Source organism: Nicotiana attenuata, chromosome 6, assembly GCF_001879085.1.
Source record: "Nicotiana attenuata strain UT chromosome 6, NIATTr2, whole genome shotgun sequence".
NCBI classification, from domain to species: domain Eukaryota; kingdom Viridiplantae; phylum Streptophyta; class Magnoliopsida; order Solanales; family Solanaceae; genus Nicotiana; species Nicotiana attenuata.
The window spans coordinates 39,412,985-39,436,767 of NC_031994.1; positions in this window are offsets into that span (position 1 = coordinate 39,412,985).

Sequence of the window (23,783 nt, forward strand, 5' to 3'; positions counted from 1 at the left end):
ATACAGTAATTTCATTATTTTTCTACTGTTGTAATCCATGTATCACATCTTACTCATAATGCTTTGTTTACTGAGAAAATGGTAATGACATTTAAATTTGTTGATGGGAATCTAAAAATACGTGATCTATTTTTATGCTAGTTGTAGAGTAGTTTATGCTATGTGTGTGAAGTTTAAGGGCGAGATGCGAGCTGAAATAAAGTTATAATCGAACCGACAAATAACCGCTTGGGGCCTCGAGCTAGTTAATTTAGGGCCTCGAGGGTGATTCTCGAGCTCGGGCTCGAGCTATTAGGGACAGCCAGGGAGGGGCTAATAGATACGATAATATTAAAGGAGGCTCTTTATGTAGGTATGAAGATAATAAAATATAGCAACAATATCGAGAGAGTGTATTTGAGAGAAAAGAGAGAGAGAGTTTTCATATATTTCATGTGGAGTAGTTGGAGCAACATCCCATTTTTATAAAAGGGGTGAAGCTTATATGGTAAGGCATACATTAGTTGTAAAGGAGTGGAGACGGGATGGCTGGATGTGACACCCCGATTAGGGTTCAGAGTAGCCTGGCTAGGCTTTGTCAAACTTAGCTGCGTCTTGGAGACTCCCCATTTTTATTCTAGTCTCGGCAGATATTTTCTTTAGACCTAGTGTCGACGAGCTCCAAAAAAGAAGACTCGAGCGCATCTTTACAACCTCGAGGCTCCAAGGTGATCTTCCGAAATGCCTCGATGAAGGGAAATTGGAACTTCTAATTTTGCTGTATATAGATAGTCTCCGTGTTTCCTAGAGCGAAGCGATAGGAAATGAATTTGATGCCCGGCTCTCTGGGTTCCCCGTGCCGATGTCATATTGGTGACGCAACCTATGACGTGAGCCTTTACAATGACCGGGACATTCCATGGAATTGTCTTTTTGGTGCCACTTAATGCACTGTCGATTCCCGTTCTTCAAAGGACAATACCGCCATTGATTCAGTTTTCAAGAACGCATTGATTGCGCCTACCGATCCGTCTTTCAAAGGCATTGATGGCCGTGTAATCTCTCCCTATAAATGGGGGCATTCTGGCACTATTTCTTCAGCTAAATGTCTTCTTTCACTCATTCATCCGTTTCTTTTCACTATCTTCCTTCGTTGTAATCCACCATTTTAGGAGCTCAAGGCTCCAAGGTTATGTGGCAGCATTTTCGTCAGCCGTGTAGCGGCTTTTTTCCCGAACTTCCCTTTGTCGAGTGGGATCACGCTGTTTTGTCATTGCTGTTGTTGATGTTATGACTACTACTACTGCCGTTATTGGCTCGAGGAGATGAGACAGTGGTGGCCGGCTTCTTCTGGTCTAGACAGGCGTTCGGACTCTATACCATTGCTCGGGAGAGCATTCGGATTATACATCGCTGCTCACTCTCCTACCCTAGCCTGGCGTGGCACTTCATTCCTTGGTTTTTTCCCCAAGGTATAAAATGCCGCAACCAGCTGTCGAGACTGGGGCACGTCGGATCTTCAACTTTCGGCTTCGGCGGGCTTTGTCTCTTTTTTCTGCCTCTTCTGCGTCCTCTTTCTTTCCTCTTCTTCATCTTTTCCCTCGGAGATATTATTCCGTGGGATTGAGCTGGGAACCTAGAGGAGGTGGCAGTTGAAGGTATCACCTTCGAGGATGCAAGCTCGAGGAGGCGGTGCTTCAGGGATACTGCTGCCGGAGATGGACCTTCGAGGGTAGACTAGGTTTTAGGTTTTCTCTTCGTGTATTCCCTCTTGCTTCCTTGTTTCTATGTAGGGACCCTTCGTAGGCTTTTGTAATCATATGTAAGGACCCCTCGAGGGCTGGTGTAAGAAAATTTTCATAAATGTAAAGATATTTCTTTAGTTCTACCTTTGATGCTTGCCGTATTCTTTTATATTTGCAGGGATCTTGAATGTATGCTTCTGCTGACAATTTGTCAACATCTAACTCAGATGCGAGTATTCCTTTCAGTTTTTGGTTGATCGAAGTGGCTCCTTTCTGAACCCACCGTCGTTCCTCGGGCCAAACCCGATTTTGGTCCAGTTGACTTGGGTCATCAGGACTGTCGAGTCACCTAAAAATAGTACCTCGATCCTTAGAATTTTTTGAGAGTGGTCTCTGAGTGAGGGTTATCTTTGCGCATTTGAAGACTCGCTTTGAGTTTGGCGTAGATAACCTTTTAAGGCATTGTGGATAGGTTCCAGATGAAGGGTTATCCAGATTTAGGCGGTGTCCCGAGGTCCAGCCTTTATGGGCGGAGCTTGAAGTGCTTGTTCCTCTTCTTGGGAGGGGGGGGGAGGGGGGGACCTTCGAGTTCGGATACTATCTCGAGCTCCGCAGTGGTGTTGGAGGCTTTCTGGAGCCTAACTTCCTGTTGATGGGGGTCCTCGAGGTCGGGTACCACCTCGGGACTGGAGATGACGCCATTGGCTTCTTTAAGCCTAGCTTCAGCTTGATGGAGGTCTTCGAGGTGGTGCCGACCTCGCGACTGGCATCAAAGTCATCGACCTCGCAGGTCCTATCTCGGGCAGGCGGACCGTTGTTGTTTCCACGTATATATGGGGTTGCTTCCGCCTTTTGGGAGATCCCACTTTTTTATATATTTCCTTCTATTTTGGCGTCGAGTCCTTCGTTACCTTAGCACCAGAGTGTTGGTGTAGGTTCCCGCTTTAGCTCCTCTAGTCTTGCCATAGCCATGACTGCTACTTCGAGGTTTGCCTGGCAGAGAGGGGAGAGTTCCGCTCCCAGTGCTCCGGACCCGCGGGAGTTTATCATGAAGACTATGTCTTTGATAAGGGAGGAGCACCTGAGTTGGTAAGGAGAGACTGCGGATGGGGAGAGGAGGAAGCGTTACAGGTGCTTCCCCCGGGCGAGGATATCACTGACCATGCCGATGGATTCCTGAATGTATATACGTATCCCTTCACACAGGGACCTCTCGACAAGGTCGTGCTCGACTTCTGTGTAAAGTATCGGGTTACCTTGGCGTATGTACACCCATCGTTTTGGCAAATAGTGTTGATGATGAGGTTTTTTGCGGAGAAGGCGGGGCTTGAATTCACGCTCAGCCATCTCGTCAGACTGTACCGGCCCTTTCACCACCGAGGCCAGCTAACCTTGCGGTGCCGTTCATCCACGCCTTTTGTTGATGATGATGATGAAGACGGGGATCGATAATGGACTATTCGGTTCGTCCGGGTCCGGACAGCTGACGTTATCCCCGTGAAGCTTATGCCATTCCATGAAGAATGAAACTATACACGTGAGTGGAGCATCCCATGCTTTCTCAGATTTGTTCATGGTGAAAGCTAGTTTCGTAATCTTTTTTCCTTCTTTTCTTCAGCAATTTCATGGGCGCCGGGCGAAGTTCCTGATCTGCCTGGTTGGGTCCGGAAGCTGGCGACCGATTCGACTTGCAACGAGCGTAGCTGGCAGGCTATTTCTCGGGCCAGATGGAAAGTAAAACGTCACGGTGTGTGTGTATACTGCTTTTCCCTTGTCTCGTGTTTATTTGGAGAGACATTTTCCCCTTTTTTATGCATTAATCTTGATGTCGTAGGTATCGCACAGACTCTAAAGGCGAGGTTGTGCCCCTCTGGAGAGGAGGAGGGGTCCGGCTTTTGAGCCAAAGAACGACAATAATAAGCTGGAAATGTACTTGTAGGGTGATGGCGCTAATGTCGCGCCCGAGGTTTCTGGTTCTAGAAAGATGGCTCCTCCGAGCGATCGTGCTTTGACCGGGGTTGATTCATCCGGGGCTGAGGGGACTAGATCAACAGATGTGTGCTCGACCTTCGAGGAAGTCTTCCGACTTCACTTTGCGGTGAGCTTCGACATAGGCTTCCTAAATTCGCATCTTCCCTTACCGAGTTTTTTATTTTGCAGGCCTTTAATAGGCTTAGGTCCGAGCTGCTGCGTCATGGAGCTAGGCTTCTGAAAGCTCTGGATGGGGGTAAATCCCTTAGGTTCCTTTGCGAGGAAAAGGAAGTCGATTTGGCACACTGGCGATACAAGGCGCACCGGAGCTCAAATTACGAAAGCTATTTGATGGAGCATGTAACTTCCCGTCCTGGTTGAGTATGCGTTTCGCTTTTTAACTTATAATGTTAACTCTTCGCCTATCTTAGCTGCAGAAAAAAGATGGAGGTCCTGGAGCGCCTTAGGGGTGAGGCCGACCGAGTCAGGAATGACTGTAGCGAGCTGAGAGCTCGGGCGTAGGTCCAAGCTTCAAAGGAGAAAGATGCCTTCGCTAAACTTCCGATCCTCGGGGTCCAACTCCGCTTAGCTCGTGACAATGCTTCAGTTCAAGCGGATATGATTATTGAGCTCGAATCCAAACTTTCGAAGGTTAGGGCTGAGATGGTTGATGCTCGGACCGAAGTGGCACTGAATCGTACTAAGGCCAATCAGGAGGTGGCGATTCATTTGAAGGATGCTACTGATGCCCAAGCCGAGTTGAAGAGGGTCCTCGGTCGTAGAGAGAAGATCGAAGAATATGCTCGTTGCAAGTCTCGGAGAAAGGTTCTCGAGGAAATCAGTGCTAGAGGTTTGTTCTCTGGAAGAGTTGGCGCGAGCGAGGGCAGACGAGCGCGATGCTCGGTTACTACTGTACGACGCCGAGGAGAGTGAAGATGAGGCCGATATGCCGTAGCTCTCGGGGGTGGTGCGTAGACCTCACCATCCTATATGTAGCATCTTTTCAAAGTATGTTTGTAGACGGAGAATGTATTTTTCCGCGTATGTAAGAGAATAAACCCTTTGCTGCTTTAGTTCTTCTATACCCCTTTCTGTTTTGCTTTTGGCCAGGTGGACTGGTTTCAGAGTTAGTGAGAATCCTCATATTCGTGATATGGCCCTGGGGCTCTTTAGGCAAGCTCGGGGGCTCTTATGCACTCGGTCGATGCGACCTTTAGATTAAGCAGGCATTTGGGCACTTATGCTTTTGCTCACTTGTATTGGGTAAAGTCTCCGAGTCGGGTTTCGACTCGAGCTGATATAACCCTCAAGCTTTTATGTTTGTATTGGGCGGGAGACAATGGCTCTTATGCCTTCGATCGAAGCGATCTTTTATGTAAGCTGGTAACGATGTCTCTTACGCTCTGCCCTTAGGCATGTATGTGGCCCTGAGGCTCGTTAGGCTGGCGACAAAGGCTCTTACCCTTTGCCCTTAGGCATATGTGTGTTGCCCTGAGGCTTATTAGGCTGGCGACAATGGCTCTTACGCTTTGCCCTTAGGCATATGTGTGTGGCCCTGAGGCTCATTAGGCTGGTGACAATGGCTCTTACGCTTTGCCCTTAGGCATGTGCGTGTGGCCCTGAGGCTCGTTAGGCTAGCGACAATGGCTCTTACGCTTTGCCCTTAGGCATATGTGTGGCCCTGAGGCTCGTTAGGCTGGCAACAATGGCTCTTACACTTTGCCCTTAGGCATATGTAGGCTTTATTTTCCTCTCGTTAAGTACTTTTGCAATGATTTTGCCTGACCTCTCGTCGGTTCGGGAGAACCTCGATTTCCAATCGTTTGCGGCGATGTTCGAGCACCTCGTAAGGTTTGGCTCGTAGGCTGAGTAGCTCTAAGCCTTATGATTTGGAGATTACATGGTCGAAGCTCTTTTGCCTATCGAGGGTAGCCTGTTTAACCGGTTCTTTTCGAAGTAGATTCGAAGTAATGGCCTATGATTTTATAGCGACGATCGGGCGTCCCCGAGTCGCGTCAGTTTGGCTAGTGCAGTCGTATGACCGTAGTCATTTATTTTTGGCTGGAGCCATTTTTTGGTCTCGAGTATAGTAGTTTAGGCGTCTATATCGAGGGTATGCCTTTTTAAGTGTCTTACAAATTCGATATATAGCCTGAACTTCAAAATCGATTTTATGCATGTAGTAAGGTCTTACAAAACTTTCATGCCTATTGAGGTCTTACAGTTTTTGCTAATACTTAGTACAAGTAAGATTCATGCGTTGCTAGAGGTCTTACAGTCTGTGTTGTTGCTTTGTGTAAGGTTTACAAGACCGACTCAGCCCGCTCGGCGTCATACGGCCTCGAGTTTTCTGCTAAATGGCGATTGGCGACAGTGTCCGAGTCATCGAGTTTGTTTTGGCTCGAGAGCCATTACTCGTGAGCTCGGGATTACCTCATTGAGGGCTTACGACTTTGGAGATTACGACCCTGAGGTCGCGCGTATTCTGAGTTCTTTGGCGCCAGTCTCCGAGCATTCGAGATGCTTTTTTTTAGAGATATTTCATGATTTTTGTGTTGCCTCGTTGAGGGCTTACTAGTTTGGAGTTTCGACCCTGAGTTCATGCGGGTATCGAATTATCTACGCCAGTCTCTGAGTATTCGGGACGTCTTTTTATGGAGGAATCATTCTGGAGAAAACGCTGGGTTTTCTTTAGAGCACGAGTCATGTTGGCAAAAATCATTCTTCGATTATTTGGCACTAGTACATGTACTTCCGCCATCGGGGGCTCAGCTATGCGGACACGGTTCATTCGACCGTTTGGTCCGGTACATCATTTCCCATTGGGACCCTGTTTGGCATTTCTCGGCTCTTTCGAGCGGATGATCCTCTAAAAGGATGTCCTTCGACGCTCTTGATTGATAGCAAAAGAAGCCTTGAAGACTTGTTGGATTCGCCTTGTCGCGACCCCTTTTCCTTGCGAAATTGGGTTCATGACATTTGGAGGGACAACTTGTTCCTTTTGGGAACTAGGTTTTGAAGAGTCTCCACCTAATGATTTATGGTGCATTAGGACACCTTACAAGGTTCAATTATAACTAAACTTAGATAACCAGAGATAGGGTAAGGGCTTTGAAATTATCCTAAGGGAAGGTGTTAGGCACCCCTCAGGATCCACTGGTGTGGTTCCCGGCCAAACAGTTATTGTGAATTTGGGGTATAATTAACATGTAAGCAGATAAGGCTCAAGTAAGAGGTGATTTCAATTCATAATGGTTGGAAAGTAAACAAATCTGAAAGAACAATCAAAGAGCTGATTTTAAAATAAGGAGTTACAATGCTAAAAGAGAATAAAGAATAAAGGAAGGGGGTGCTAGGTTTATTAAAAATATGGATCACATCAATGCAATACCCGGTAATCACTCCTCAAGAGTGGGGCTACACGTGGTATTAACGCACCGGTCATCATATCCATATCTACCCTTCCCACCACGTTAAGGTATTAAAGCACGGATTGGTCTCGATTCTTATTGCATGCTATTACCCGTCCCATTCTTATCAATCCCGGAGGCATTTAGGACCAATAATCCTAAAAGGGAGGGGTATTAGGCTTATTTGAAGTTTCAAAGGTAAAAATTCTAAGGCTACATACAAAACATATAAAGACTGCCATTAAAGGGGGAAACACATAAGCATATAAGGCTCAAGTATACCTCCTCAAACAAAAGCACATAAATAGCATGACTTGCACATACTTTTTAGGTCTGATTTAAAACACATAAAGACGAGGGAAGTGAATTGTTGAGGCAGCTTAGTTTATTACATAACTCGGATAAGAAGCCCGAATCAGGGCTGCCTGCTGGTTGTAGCAATCAACAAAGCGGATTTAGTTTTACAATTATTATCCTAAGGCTTGCCTGAGTGCTTGGACGGAGTCTTACAGGCATGATGTCTATTCAATTCAGAATGGGATGAGACAGTAAAACTCGAAATAGATTGCTTGAAATCCTATAGTCATGCTTGCTAAACCTTGTTAAGTAAGGGGATTAGATTATTAAAAGAAGTTCAGAAGGGAGAAAAATAAATTAGACTAGTTACAGGTCCTGCAGGTGATAGTATCTACTAACTAATTTTTAATCCCTATGAACAGGATATCTAATATTGAATGGGAATGAAACGATTCAGATTTTATTTAAGAATCCATGCATGCATGATTTCTATATATTACTGATTTCAAAATTACGAATGTGATACTTATTTAGCCATATAGAACCTAACGCATGATATCTAAGTGGCATGCAGAATTCGAATACGACCTATAGACAGGTTATCTAGGTGTGAAACTGAACGAACGGGATTTAGTATAGTCCTATAGGCATATTTTCTAATGCAGTTTGCAGGTGCAGAATTAAAAGAATTCCAATAGGCATATTTTCTAATGCAGTTTGCAAGTGCAAAATTAAAAGAGATCCTATAGGCATATTTTCAAGTACAGAATTAAAAGAAATCCTATAGGCATATTTTCTAATGCAGTTTGCCAGTGCAGAATTAAAAGAAATCCTATAGGCATGTTTTCTACCCTTGCATGCATAATTACCCAACCCTTATTCACTAGCCAGCCCCAAATGTTCATTACAAACCAGGAATAATAAATTACATCAGAAAAGTACAAAGAAAATTACAACCAGAGGAAGCCTGATTCTTGACTTCCTCTCTGAGTTCTGAGATAAACCAAGTCAAAGACCACTGATCCAAAGCCTTTCTCAGACTTGAGTGTGTCAGAGTTCCCTAAGGGCCTCAATAGGACCCCGGGCAGTGCTCACACCCAAGTTTCATAACCAGAATAGGGACAAGTGCAGTTTGGAACTGCCAACCCTCATGAGTCCAAGTTCAGAGGGAGCTTATGGGTCCCAAGACAAGGCTCACACGAGGGGGGCAAAACTTAAGTCAAGATAGTGCAAATGCAGAAATAGAGGAATAAAGGAGAGGGGTAAAGGGTGGCAGGGAAACAGTTACAGAGTTGACAATTTCATACAAAAGGGTTCATGCGTTGGGAATTGAAAAGAGCCTATGTATTTAGGCATGAGTCAATTCTAGGTATGCACAGCAACAGGGGTGTTGTCATGCCTGTAAATCAACTAGAACACACACATAAAATGGTAACATAGAGGTAATGATCCTAGGAGGACCAAGTTTGAGTCATGTTCAGCAATATTAGATGTTGTCCTGCCCCAAACCACCCATAAGCATCAAACGGATTGGAGTAGGGATTTAGGATTCATACTGCACTGATTCAGAACAAGGGAAAAGAAATTATAACATGCTAAATAAAGATACTAAAATGGATACAAGCAGCAGGCAGACTAGATTGCAAAAAAAAATTAAGTAACCAAGTTGTTGTTGATGTTGAAAACTTAATTAGAACATACAAGTTTAAAGAAGCAAAATGTAGTAAAGAAAAGCTGCAGGACTTTGAATTATAGCTTTGGATTTCAAACAGGTCACAGTGCAAGTAGTAAAGCAAGAGAGAGTGTTTTTACTGAAAGTGTGAGTTTTTTGAATCAAAAGTGTTCGTGTGTGTGTTAATGAGAGAGCAAGGTACTTATAGCTTGATAACAGGTAGAAAATAAGGCAAGAATCATAGTTTTGCAGTAATTACGGAACTATGTACTAATTGAAATCAAATCAGTATAAGTACTTCCTTTAATTAAGGAGTTAACTTTAAACGGTAACATGCAAATACTAAGTAAGGAAAGAAATCACACAAGGCTGAATATAATAAATAAGGAAATATTTTCAGCATAGTACAAGTACACAAAATGTAATAGCGACTAGGTTCATCAGATTCTAAACAAGGAAAGGTCGGCAAGAATCAAATACCCATGTAACCAAGGTAAGGGAATTAATCAAATTATGTAGAAAAGTAGGGATCAAAGGTTCAAAGGGAAGTGTTCAAATTAGACCAAGAAACAGGGAAATCAGTAAGGTGAAAAAAGGAAAGAATCAATTATTTAACATACAAGTGCAATCAGAATTTCACAAGGGACGGTTTGAAATCAGTCCAAAATTGAAGGTCATTTAAGAGGGGAATTCAGCATATAAATAGAGTGCATAAACATTAGGCATGCGAGGCCAAACTATGGCAAAGAGAAGAAGCATACAATAACAATCACATAGTCAGTAGACAATCAACTATCGAAACATGGTAGTCACATAGGTCAACTTCATTAGCTTAGCAATAGAGAAATGAGAGTGTTAGAAGCATGCAAAGAGTCAAGTAAAAGGTCCTTCTGAAAATCCAATATTAAAAAAGGTAAGGGCCGATATTGGCCGTTGATCATTTAGATCAACGGCTAGGATTAGGTTGGGGATCCGGGTTGGGTTATGAAGATGGGTTTGGGTCGGATTAATTTGGAATTGGGTCGGGGTAATTGGGCCTCAGATTAGGTTTAAATGGTGTGCCAAATCAGGCTAAAATTGAAATGAAAATGGGCTAACATTTAAATAGCCACTTTTCCCTTTTTGATTTATAAAAAAATAGTAAAATAATTTCTGGAAATAAATTAAAGGTACTAAAATGACTAATAGTACATAATTATAAAATTTAATATACTTGACTTAATTTTTATAGATATAAATACAATTAAATCTAAAAGAGGCTATATTGCAATTATATGCAATTTAGCTTTAAAAATACTAAATAAATTTGTAAAAATATGTAAAATTTATACTAGCCACATTTTAATATAAATATGAAAATCCAATAAATGAATCACCAAAAAAATGATAATTTTGGGAATAATTATTGGGTTTTTCTGGATAAAATAGGCTAATAAATTGATTTAAAAAATTCTTAAAAATTAAGAAAAAATAGTAAAATATTTGGGCATACTTATATAGGCATGCTCATGCTATTTTGAAAGTAGTTTGCATGTTTAATAATATATAGGGAAAAATTGGGTATCAACAGTTGCCCCTCTTCACCCGGGGAGGATGAAAGAGTAGTCGGGCAAAGATATGATGGCCAATTATGACCGAACGAAATGGTTCGAGGAGACCTAGGTTGTGCCATGGCTTCTGAGCTGCCTACATATCCCTGATTTTACAGGAATCAGGCTATATGTAGTTCAGGATCCATCGGCGGAGTATGCCGATGGAGACTTTCAAGAACGGGCGCAATATTCAGGACGGGGGAATGGTTAAGGTTTGATAGGGCTGCTGGAACTGGAGCGGGATCGCTCCTGCCGAGATGGACGTTGCTCGTCGGTTTACCTACAAATAAGCAATACAAGCATATATGGTGCGTAAATTTAAACATGATGCAAATTCCCGTTGGACCATGAAGGTTGTCTTTGGACTGTTAGAATGACGTCCTTAGACCATGATGTCCTGGGCCATGAAGCGTGTAATAAAGGATTCGCAAGCCATGAAATGTTACTCTCGGGCTATGAAGATGATGCCTCCGAACCATGACGCCTTTGAATAATGATATGCAAAGATTAAAAGGGATCCTCAGGCCATGATATGGTGTTCTAGGGTTATGAAGATGATGCCTCCGAACGATGACGCCTTTGGATAATTTGGCGACCTTTCAGCCCATGAGATGCAGTATTTGGCGATCTTTCAGCCCATGCAATATAGTAGGTGGCGATCTTTTAGCCATGCAGAATGTAAATAAGGCGGTGATCTTTCAGCCATGCAAATGTAAAATAAAACGACGATCTTTCAGCCATGCAAATGCAAATAATGTGGCGATCTTTCAGCCATGCAAATGTAAATAATGTGGCGATCTTTCAGCCATGCAGAATAATGTGGCGATCATTCAGCCATGCAAATGCAAATAATGTGGCGATCTTTTAGCCATGCAGATGTAAATAATGTGGCGATCTTTCAGCCATGCAAATGTAAATAATGAGGTGATCTTTCAGCCATGCAAATGTAAATAATGTGGCGATCTTTCAGCCATGCAAATATAGATAAGGTGGCGATCTTTCAGCAATGCAAATGTAAATAATGTGGCGATTTTTCAGCCATGCAGAATGTAAATAACGTGGCGATCTTTCAACCATGCAGAATGTAAATAATGTGGCGATCTTTCAGCCATTCAAATGTAAATGGAGGTAGAGATTAACCTCGGAAGGCAGAATGGTAGCCTTGTGCAATGCAGGAATTGCAGAGGGAGACAACGTTTAGTCTCGGAAGGCAGAATGGTAGCCTTATGCAATGCAAGAAATGCAGAGGGAGACAACGTTTAGTCTCGGAAGGCAGAATGGTAGCCATATGCAAGAAATAAAAGGGGAAATGGTAATAGAGTTTTCATAGTTGATAGCAGGTTGCGGTATCGTGACTGCTGGGGACATCGTGACATACGAAATGCCACTGGTGCGTGTGGATACCAAATGTTGGTAAGTGCAACAGTTCTAAGAGTTGTATTCCTGAACAATGTTCGTCTCGTGAGTGAATAGTATGCCAGATGTATTCGTAATCCAAGTGCCTGCATCCAAAGAAAAATCGTGAGTTTTGTAAAAGGGGGGAGGTTAGTTCGTATCCCCGCTAGCCCTCCTTGGCCTGTTCGGCTTTGATATGGTGATACGGTACGTATCATTGGGGTAGCGTCGCTAAACAAGGTGATTTCAGAAATAAACATGCGTGATTTTTTTTTTGTAAAAATATGACATAGGTATAGAATTAAGAAACAACTTTTAGATGAAAAGACGACTGTGACGTGGATCAAGACATTGCGACCTCTCTTGCTATGGAATTTTGAGGGTCCTCCTCAAAATTCTACCCCAGTTTAATGGGTTGATGCTTCTGACCGTTGCTTGCGACGACTGGCTGAAATCACTTTGTAATTTTGAGGGTCCTTCTCAAAATTCTGCCTAGTTTCCAATTTCGGGGTGGGGGGGGGGGGGGGGAATGAAAATTTTATTGAATTGTGATCGAACCCGTAAGGTTGCCTACGTATCCCCTCTTAAACGGGAATCAGGTCAGGCGTAGTTCATTACATCATATAGGGAAAACATAAAGATTACACATAGTATCGTTTGACTGCGTCTGAATTAATCGGCTTTGGCCAGAGTTCTCCTTACATTTCTGCAAGTATGAGGGCTCCTCCAATCAAAACCCGGTGTACCATGTATGGCCCTTGCAAGTTGGGCGAGAACTTCCCTTTGGCTTCGTCTTGATGCGGAAAAATTTTCTTTAATACCAGCTGCCATGGTGTGAACTGTCTCGGCTTGACGTTTTTGTTGAAGGCTCTGGACATTCTGTTCTAATAAAGTTGACCATGGCAAACTGCTTTCATCCTTTTCCCATCTATAAGATCTAGCCGCTCGTAATGACTTTTTTACCCATTCTGCGTCGTCGAGCTCGGCCTCCTGTATCATCCTTAAGGAAGGAATTTCCACTTCGGCGGGAATGACGGCTACCGTACCATAAACCAGCATATAGGGGGTTGCCCCAGTTGATGTGCGGACTGTGGTGCGATACCCTATTAATGCAAATGATAGCTTCCCGTGCCACTGCTTATGCTTCTCTATCATTTTCCTCAATATCTTCTTGATATTCTTGTTGGCGGCTTCTACAGCTCCATTCATTTGAGTCAAGTCACTGTTGAGGTTGGAGCCATTATCAGTGATGATAGACTCTGGGATACCAAATCGACAAACAATACGGTCGCGGACGAAGTCTGCCACGACTTTCTTAGTCACTGCCCTGTAGGATGCTGCTTCGACCACTTGGTGAAATAATCGATGGCTACTAGGATAAACCTGTGTCCGTTTGAAGCGGCAGGCTCGATTGGGCCAATAACATCCATTCCCCAGGCGGCGATTGGCCAAGGCGAGCCTGTTGCATTGAGCTCATTTGGCGGCACCCTTATCATGTCGGCATGAATCTGACAGCGGTGGCATTTTCGGACATACTGGATGGAGTCTGTCTCCATAGTCATCCAAAAGTAACCAGCTCGGAGCATCTTCTTGGCTAAGACAAAATCGTTCATATACGGACTGTAGGTCCCAGTGTGAATCTCCTCTAGTAGTCTGGATGCTTCCTTTGCGTCGACACACCTTAGTAATCCCAAATCAGGAGTCCTCCTATACAGGATTCCTCCGCTGTGAAAGAAATTGGTGGATAACCTCCGATGTGTGCGCTTTTGAGTATGATTGGCAAGCTCCGATTAATCTCCTTTCGCCAAATATTCCTTGATATCATGATACCAAGGCTTTCTGTCTGCTTCCTCTTCAACATGGGCACAGTAAGCTAGCTGATCATGGATCTTTACTAGAATAGGATCAATGAAGTTTTTGTCGGGATGTTGTATCATAGATGACAGGGTAGCCAATGCATCAGCGAATTCATTCTGTATTCTGGGAACATGTCAGAATTCTGTCTTTGTGAACCTCTTTCTCAACTTCTGTACATGATGTAGATACGGGAGTATCTTTGAGTTCTTGGTTGCCCATTCCTCTCGTACCTGATGTATGAGTAAATCATAATCTCTGATTATTAGCAACTCTTGAATGTTCATGTCAATGGCCATCTTGAGCCCTAAGATGCAAGCTTCGTACTCGGCCATATTGTTAGTGCAGGGGAACCTGAGCTTGGCGGACACTGGATAATGCTGACCGGTTTCTAATACCAAGACTGCTCCTATACCGACTCATTTGAAATTTGCTGCCTCATCGAAAAACATTCTCAAACCGTCATAGGATTATGCAATGTCTTCACCTATGAATGATACCTCTTCATCAGGAAAATAAGTTTTCGGGGGTTCGTATTCTCCATCTACGGGATTTTCCACAAGGTGATCTGCTAGTGCCTCTCCCTTGACCCCTTTCTGTGTTACGTAGACAATGTCGAACTCGCTCAACAGGATCTGCCACTTGGCTAGCTTGCTAGTGGGCATGGGCTTCTGGATGTACTTCAAAGGATCCATCCTTGAAATTAGGTATGCAGTGTAGGCACAGAAGTAATGTCTCAGCTTCTGGGCTACCCAAGTCAAAGCACAACAGGTGCGCTCCAACAGAGAATACCGGGCCTCGTACGGAGTGAACTTTTTGCTGAGGTAGTAAATGGCCTGTTCCTTCCTTCCTAATTATCATGTTGCCCCAGAACGCAACCAAAAGCTCCGTCCAACACCACAAGGTGGAGTAATAAGGGTCTACCTGGCTCAGGTGGGACCAAGACTGGTGGTGTTGACAAGTACTCCTTGATTCTGTCGAAGGCCCTTTGACAATCGTCGGTCCATTTGGTAGCGGCATCTTTCTTCAACATCTTAAAGATTGGCTCGCAGATGACTGTGGATTGTGCTATGAACCAGCTGATGTAGTTAAGTCTTCGCAAGAAACTCATCACGTCTTTTTTTTTCTTTGGCAGTGGTAGTTCTTGAATGGCTTTGACTTTTGATGGATCCAGTTCTATTCCCCGGCGACTCACAATAAACCCAAGTAATTTTCCAGCAGGACCCCGAATGCACACTTTGCAGGATTCAGTTTTAGGTTGTATCTCCGTAACCTGTTGAAAAACTTCCTCAAATCTTCCATTTGATCAGTGGCCTTCTTGGAGTTGATGATAACATCATCTACGTACACCTCGATCTCCTTGTGTATCATATCATGGAAAATGGTAGTCATGGCCCTCATATAGGTGGCCCCTGCATTCTTTAGACCGAATGGCATCTTTTGTAACAATACATTCCCCACGACGTAATGAAAGCTATTTTTTCATCATCTTCCTCATCCATCCAGATTTGGTGGTAACCGGCGAAACAATCCATGAATGACTGTAGCTCATGCTTGGCGTAATTGTCAATCAGGATATGTATATTTGGCAAAGGGAAGTTGTCTTTCGGACTGGCCCGGTTGAGATCCCGGTAGTCGACACAAACTCTGACTTTCCCGTCCTTCTTTGGTACTGGCACAATGTTGGCTAACCATGTCGGGTATTCAACTACCCTAAGAACCTTAGATTTGACTTGCTTAGTGACTTCTTCCTTGATTTTCAAACTCATATCTGGCTTGAACTTTCTGAGCTTCTGCTTTACCGGCGGACATGTCGGATCAGTCGGAGGTTTGTGGGCCACAATAGACGTACTTAGACCCGTCATATCGTCATATGACTAGGCTAATAAATCTTCATATTACCTTAGAAATTTTGTGTATTCCTTCTTTTCTGATGGCAATAAGTGAACGCTGATTCGTGTTTCCTTGACGTTTTCTGCATCTCCCAGGTTAACAACTTCTGTCTCGTCCAGGTTGGACTTAGGTCTGTTCTCAAAGTTTTCAACTTCTATGACAATCTCATCTGGTATGTCATCTTCCTCTGAATCAATGTCCGTTTGTTACGTTGTCTCATTGCATGTCACAGTCATCGATTCATCAAGATAAGTAATACTAATGCTGTATAAATGAAGTAAATGAGAGGAAAATAGTGATACGTGTCAATTCATAAGAAGAGTCGAAATGCTTTTGATAATTTCATAATTATTTTCAACATTGAAGATCTTATTGCGAAAAGAAAATCATCTAGTAGTAAAAAAACAGTGCATGATGCTTGTTTAGCCTTGCTACCCCGAGGCTTGCCGGGCTCTGGTTGTTCTGATAGACCAGTTATTGAGATGTGCTCCTCTGCTTACGGCCTGTATGGAAGGGCCTTCCTCCCCTTCCTCCTCAAGGATAACACACCAATCCATGTCATCGTCTTCTAAAAACAAGCTTTTTATTGCTGCGAGCGCCTCTTCTTCGTCTGTCCCATAAACAACGTCAGCTTGTTTGTAAGTCTGTTCTAAATGGGGTATCGGTTGCTCCAGTGGGTAGTAAGGACCACGCCATGGCAGCGACCAGTTCTTGAACTCTTCCCAAGTGTATTCATATCCCAAACCGAAAGTAGTGCTGTGCTTCTTGAGCTTTATGGGTTTAGCATCCCCCGGAGATTCTTGCCAAGCCCCTTGCCAGGTTTGTATCCACTCGAGTTCAATATACTCTTTATATTGTTGTCCCACCATTTATCTTTATCAATAGCATTGACTCGCTCGATGTGGTGGTAGGTTTCCCCACCTAACTTTCTTCTTCCCCCTATTGCCGGAATGGTCTGACGACTGCATATAGGGTTGCTGCCATCACCATAAATGATTACTTCTTGGTGATTACATTCAAATTTCACGTCCTGATGCAGTGTTGAAGCCACAGCCCCCCGTATAATGAATCCAAGTGCGTCTTAACAGCAGATTGTAGGATGCGGGCACATCTATCACTTGGAACTCAACATCGAACCAGGTTGGTCCCATCTGAAGACACATGCTGATCTCACTGATGGTGGCCCTCTGGGATCTATCAAAAGCTTTTACGTTGATTGCTCCTTCTTTTATCTCGTGCAAACCTTTGCCCAACTTCTTGAGCGTTACCAGAGGACAGATGTTAAGGCTGGAACCCCCGTCGACCAGGGTCCTGGTGATGAAATAGTCCTAACATTGTACCGTGATATGCAGGGCTCTATTGTGACCCAGCCCTTCAGGTGGCAGCTCGTCCTCATAAAAGGTAATTTTGTTGCTCTGTAATACCTGTCCCACCATGTTGGCAATTCCCCGCCGGTGATGTTGCTTGGCACGTAGGCTTCACTTCGTACCTTTAGCAGAGCATTTTTGTGTGCCTTGGAACTCTACAGTAGTGAGATGATGGATATCTGCGCTGGTGTTTTGTTCAGCTGGTCAATGACTGAGTACTCTTTAGCCTGTATCTTTCTCCAAAGGTCGTCTGGACCTGTCTCAATGATGAGTGGCCGGTTGGAGGCCTGCTTGCTAGACTCAGCTAGGCATTCAGGCGTATAGACTCTCCCTGTTCTTGTCATTCCCTATGCTGCAATAGTTTCTTCGAACCTGACTTTGCCTTTTCTCCTGGCTTCAGCTGTGTAATCCCAGTGTATAGCTTTTGTGTGTAATAAGGGCACAACGGACATCACCACTGGGATTGGTGCGGTCTCTTTATTTTGAGTGGGACACGTTCTTTGGGTGGCAAGACGGCAACTTCAAATGGTGCTGGTGCCTTTGCTGATGGAGCTGATTCGAACTCAAGAGGGATAGACACATCTACCTCAGTGACCTTAGATGGTTTGATCTGGACCCTGATGGGGTTAAGAGTAACTGTTGGCTTCGTTGGACCATCGCCCTCTGCGATCAACCCGATGAATCCCTCGGGATCCCAATCATCTTCCACCTCAATCATGTGAATACCCCCGCCTTTATGGTCCGGTAGAGGGTTATTGCGGACATTCGGGGCGGGTTCTTTTGCCACAATAACCTTATTGTCAATTAAAGTCTGGATCTTGTCTTTCAGAGAACGACATTCGTCAATGGTGTGTCCTTTCATGCTGGAGTGGTATGCACAGGATTTGTTTGGATTAACCCACTGAGAAGGGTTCTCAGGAGTTGCAGCAGGGATAGGGGCGACATAACCAGCAGTTTTGAGTTTTTCATACAACTGGTCAATAGGTTCAGCAATGGCTGTATATTGTTTCGGAGGCCTTCGGTCAAAGTTTGGTCGGGGTTTGGGGAAGTTTTGACGGGGAGGAGGTGACTGATAGTGGGATGGTTGAGTATTGTAAGCTTGGTAGACATGTGCGGGTTGGGAATATCTGGGTAAAGTTGGTTGATATATGGGAGGTGGAGATGGTTGATAGGCGGGTGGTGAGGGTGCTTGGTAGTTCGGAGTAGGCTGATATGTGAGTGGAGGTGTCGGGTAGGTTTGGTATTTGATAGGAGATTTGGTTCTTTGTGCAACCATCACAGCTCCTACGTCTCTCTTTTTGGACACACCACCGGACTGCAAAGCCTTATTTGTAGCCTGCAAGGCCTCGAAGTTCGTGACCGTACCGCTCTTAATGCCTTCTTCGATTCGTTCCCCCAGCTTGATGATATTAGAAAATTTGTGGCTTTCAATCATCATTAATCGCTCATAGTATTGCGGATCTTGGGCCCGAACAAAGAATTTGTTCATTTGTTCCTCCTCTAAGGCAGGTCTGACCTTGGCGGCTTCCGACCTCCAGTGAGTATCATACTCGCGAAATGTTTCTGTAGGTTTCTTCTTTAGATTCTGAATGTAGAACATATCCGGCGCATTTTCTGTGTTAAATCTGAACCTGTCCATGAAATCAGAGGCCATACCTACCCCACTTGACGATTTTTAGGGTCCTGGCTGATGTACCAGGATAGTGCATCTCCTTTTAGACTCCTCATGAACAGCTTCATGCGGATTCTCTCGTCCTTTCCGACCCCAACCAACTTGTCACAATATGTCCTCAAATGAACCTTGGGATCACCTGTACCATCAAACATCTCGAACTTTGGAGGTTTGTACCCCTCGGGCATTTCGACATCGGGTTGTATGCAGAGATCTTCATAATTCAACCCTTCAATTCCCTTGTTTCCTTCAACACCTTGGATCTGACTAGTCAATTTCTTAAGTTCGTCAGCCAGGTTCTTGTTAAGCGAATTTTTATCATCAGACTCGGGTGTGCCTGAGATGGGTTGGGTGGAGAGTTTCATGGTCTCCACATAGATAGGGGTGTTATGGTGGGTGTGGAAGTGGTCATTTGTGGAGTTTTGGAGTTCTGGGAGAAGCAATGGGGTGTTGTTTGGGGTATGGCAAGTGTTGCATTGTGTCTTTGGTGGAATGACATGGGGAGCGAGATGATTTTGTTGCTTTGGGATGCTTTGGGGTGGTGTAGGGTTTTGAGTAGTGGGAAAGGTGACATCCGGGGTGCTGAGCGAGAATGACAAACTTGCCAGATTTCGAACGTGGTCGAGCTCTTCCTGGAACTTTAGCAATTTTTGTTCAAGCTGGGATACATTTTCCTTGGGGCCCTGAGTACCATGACCATTGCTGGCCTCTATCGTTCGGTTGAATTCTCCTTTCTGGCTTTGTTCAAATCTTCCATCTTCCCTTTGTTCTTGTTTTTGACAGGACTAAGAGGAGGAGTGGGTGGACGGCCCCTGGATCTCGTGGAATAAGATGATGTTGCCAGAGTGCACGAACTAATCTTTGGGGAGGGGAATAACAAAACAAAAAATAAAGAAAAAAAGGTAACCATGTTAGTCGGGTGTTACAAAAATGTTGCAATATTTAAACACATAGTGCGAGAATGTAAATCGCGTCCTAATTTGGGGACCTCTTTGTGCCTGAGGTAGGCCTAGCGACAAGTTGATTTGGAGAACTTGGAATGCTAAATGCCTCATTTTATTGATAAAAAGTAGACGAATCCCAAATCGACACTAAACAACAGGAAATAAAGGTTGCTAGTGGCCATTAGCCTTATTACATTTTATTAAAAGAAGAAAACTCCTATCTATTTGGTCCCAGAAGGACCTTCCCTAGATTCGGTTTCCCTGGCTACGTCGAACAGCTTCCCCAGCTCGTGAAGTCCCAGCATAGGTAGGCATTGGCTAGATGTCCGCCTTCGTTCCCCTCAGCATTCTGACAGTCTTCGACCCTTTTGAGAAACTTTCTTTCCAACTCCACTATGCCTCGCTCCAAGTATCCCAGTCGCTTGTTAGCACTGACAGCCATGTCCTTCCATTCCTTGATTAACTTCTGATTGGTTTCTTGTATCTCACGGTGCTCGCTTTCGCACTCCCGGATCCTCTTGCGCAGTTGGTTGTAGTTGACATGTGCCTCGACCTCTTCATCTATGATCCTGTGACCTCGAACAGACCCAGGCTGGCCCAGGCCATCATGTTTATCCTCCAACCAACCTGAATAGTAGGGAGCACAACCAGCGTGGTATCTATCTAGTTCGATGGTATCTTTCCCCATGACGATCTTGCAGTGCCACATATGCTGAGCTTGGCACTTGTAAGGGCTATCATCATCCTGGAAGTCAGCCTGGAAGTGACTCATCTTGTCGACCCTGGGTACAACCTGCTTCCTACCAGCTTGCCTCATAACTCGGAGAGGCACGTAAGGGTACGTTCCTCTCAGACCGATCAATATCAGAAAAGGTGCGTCTCTGGATCGGGCGATGAATTCTTCGGTCGGAAACCATTCGAACATCCATTGTACTTGCTCCTCGGTCAAACTATCAAATAGCTCGAACCATCCTTTTGCATCCTCTGGCTGAGCAAACATATCAGGGATATAATTCATTCGCTTTGGGTGATGGAAAGCGATATGATCGTCCCAGTACCTTCGCTGAATTTCTTGTCGGTATTCACCCTTTGTAGATGCTCCACGAGCCAAAGTTGAAGTAGCAAATTGCAGCCTTTGAAGTGACTAGCTCCCCGTTGACACTTTTTTAGGGCTCGATATATTTTCGCGATGATCATGGGCGCAATGCTAAATGGTTGCCCTCCAATTCCTTCCATTAAGGTCTTAGTAATCATGGCTAGTCTGGTGTGGGTTCTTGCTTTCTTCATTGGAAACATAATCAACCCCAGGAAACAGAACATGAATACAAAGACCCTTCGATGAATATGCCCTAATGATGTGATGGCGAACTCATCAGGATAGGTACGGTAGGATTTGCTGTGATCGTACCTCTCATACAAATAGTCAAAGGGGATATAAGATTCTTTTAGGCATGTCAGTTCTGCATTCTTCTTCAAACCCATAATTTTGAGGAAACCCCTGCCCTTGCGATTCTCAGGCATCAACAAACCCGGAGTTTTCAATACCAAGCCGGCCAATCCTCCTATTTCTTCTAGCAAGGGTGTCATCTCAATGTCCCCAAAGCGGAACACATCCCTTTCGCAATCCCAAAACAATGTGGCAGCTTCTATGATTTTGTTGTTGGGTTGAACCTCTAGGAGGGAAGGTAGATTCCCTAGATAATTTCGAACGAGAGTCTGGTCGCTGGAGTAATGGTCTTTCCACCAGCTTAGTAGCCTTGGGTGGATGTTAGTAACCATGCCGAGTCTGGGGATTTCGTGCCTCGTTATCTGCAAGACAGAAGGGTTAGACCCTACCCCCACCGGACTCGACTATTTAACATCAATAATTAGCATTAAGCATTTAGTTCTCCAAATAAATGCAGAGAATGTGATGATGTCCGTTTGGGTTTAGGGAAACCCAGTGGACTTTGGACAAGGCTATCTTAAAGGATCATTATGTGGACAACATAACTGATCGGGCTAGGTTTGACCATGATGCATGTACAATTTAAACGGAGTAAGGTTTCTATGGGGTTTTAGACTGGTACCCTTGAGCGGACAACTCAAGGGGGAAGGCACGAAACCGTCGACGACACCGTTGATCGACTGGTTTTACCGTAAATATGCCTTTCCGAATTTAGGGGGTAATGATATAGGAAGAGCGCAACAACTCATTATAAGCGTTGCGATAGGATTTGTTTGGCACGAGTGGAATATGATGTTGAGCATGATTATGCAATAAAAAGAACATGTTGTCACGTATTTGCATGTTTAAGAAAGCGGTTAATACAGTAGTTTTTTAACAGTAAAGCGGTAATAAAGAAAGGGAAAGAAGAAGATAAGTCAGTTTTGCTTTGTAAAAGAAATTAAATGCTTGAAGGAATTAAACAAGTAATTTTTTCCTCGCGAAATCGGGTTCATGACATTTGGAGGGACAACTCGTTCCTATTGGGAACAGGGTTTAGAAGAGTCGCCACCTAATGATTTATGGTGCATTAGGACACCTTACAAGGTTTAATTATAACTAAACTTGGATAACCAGAGATAGGGTAAGGGCTTTGAAATTATCCTAAGGGAAGGTGTTAGGCACCCCTCAGGATCCACTAGTGTGGTTCCCGGCCAAACAGTTATAGTGAATTTGGGGTATAATTAACATACAAGCAGATAAGGCTCAAGTAAGAGGGGATTTCAATTCATAATGGTTTGAAAGTAAACAAATCTGAAAGAACAATCAAAGGGCTGATTTTAAAATAAGGAGTTACAATGCTAAAAGAGAATAAAGAATAAAGGAAGGGGGTCCTAGGTTATTAAAAATATGGATCACATCAATGCAATACCCGGTAATCACTCCTCAAGAGAAGGGCTACACGTGGTATTAACGCACCGATCATCAAATCCATATCTACCCTTCCCACCCTGTTAAGGTATTAAAGCGCGGAATGGTCTCGATTCTTATTGCATGCTATTACCCGTCCCATTCTTATCAGTCCTGGAGGCATTTAGGACCACTAATCCTTAAAGGGAGGGGTATTAGGCTTATTTGAAGTTTCAAAGGTAAAAATTCTAAGGCGACATACAAAACATATAAAGACTGCCATTAAAGGGGGAAACACATAAGCATATAAGGCTCAAGTATAACTCCTCAAACAAAAGCACATAAATAGCATGACTTGCACATACTTTTTAGGTTTGATTTAAAGTACATAAAGACGAGGGAAGTTAATTGTTGAGGCAGCTTAGTTTATTACATAACTCAGATAAGAAGTCTGAATCAGGGCTGTCTGCTGGTTGTAGCAATCAACAAAGCGGATTTTATTTAACAATTGTTATCCTAAGGCTTGCCTGAGTGCTTGGACGGAGTCCTACAGGCATGATGTCTATTAAATTCAGAAGGGGATGAGACAGTAAAACTCGAAATAGATTGCTTGAAATCCTGTAGGCATGCTTGCTAAACCTTGTTAAGTAAGAGGATTAGATTATTAAAAGAAGTTCAGAAGGGAGAAAAATAAATTAGACTAGTTACAGGTCCAGCAGGTGATAGTATCTACTATTACTGATTTTTAATCCCTATGAACATGATATCTTATATTGAATGGGAATGAAACGAGTCAGATTTTATTTAAGAATCCATGCAAGCATGATTTCTATATATTACTGATTTCAAAATTACGAATGTGATACTTATTTAGCCGTTTAGAACCTAAAGCATGATATCTAAGTGGCATGCAGAATTTGAATACGACCTATAGACAGGTTATCTAGGTGTGAAACTGAACGAACGGGATTTAGTATAGTCCTATAGGCATATTTTCTAATGCAGTTTGCAAGTGCAGAATTAAAAGAAATCCTATAGGCATATTTTCTAATGCAGTTTGCAAGTGCAGAATAAAAGAGATCCTAGAGGCATATTGCATATTTTCTAATGCAGTTTGCAAGTCATAATTAAAGAAATCCTATAGGCATATTTCTAA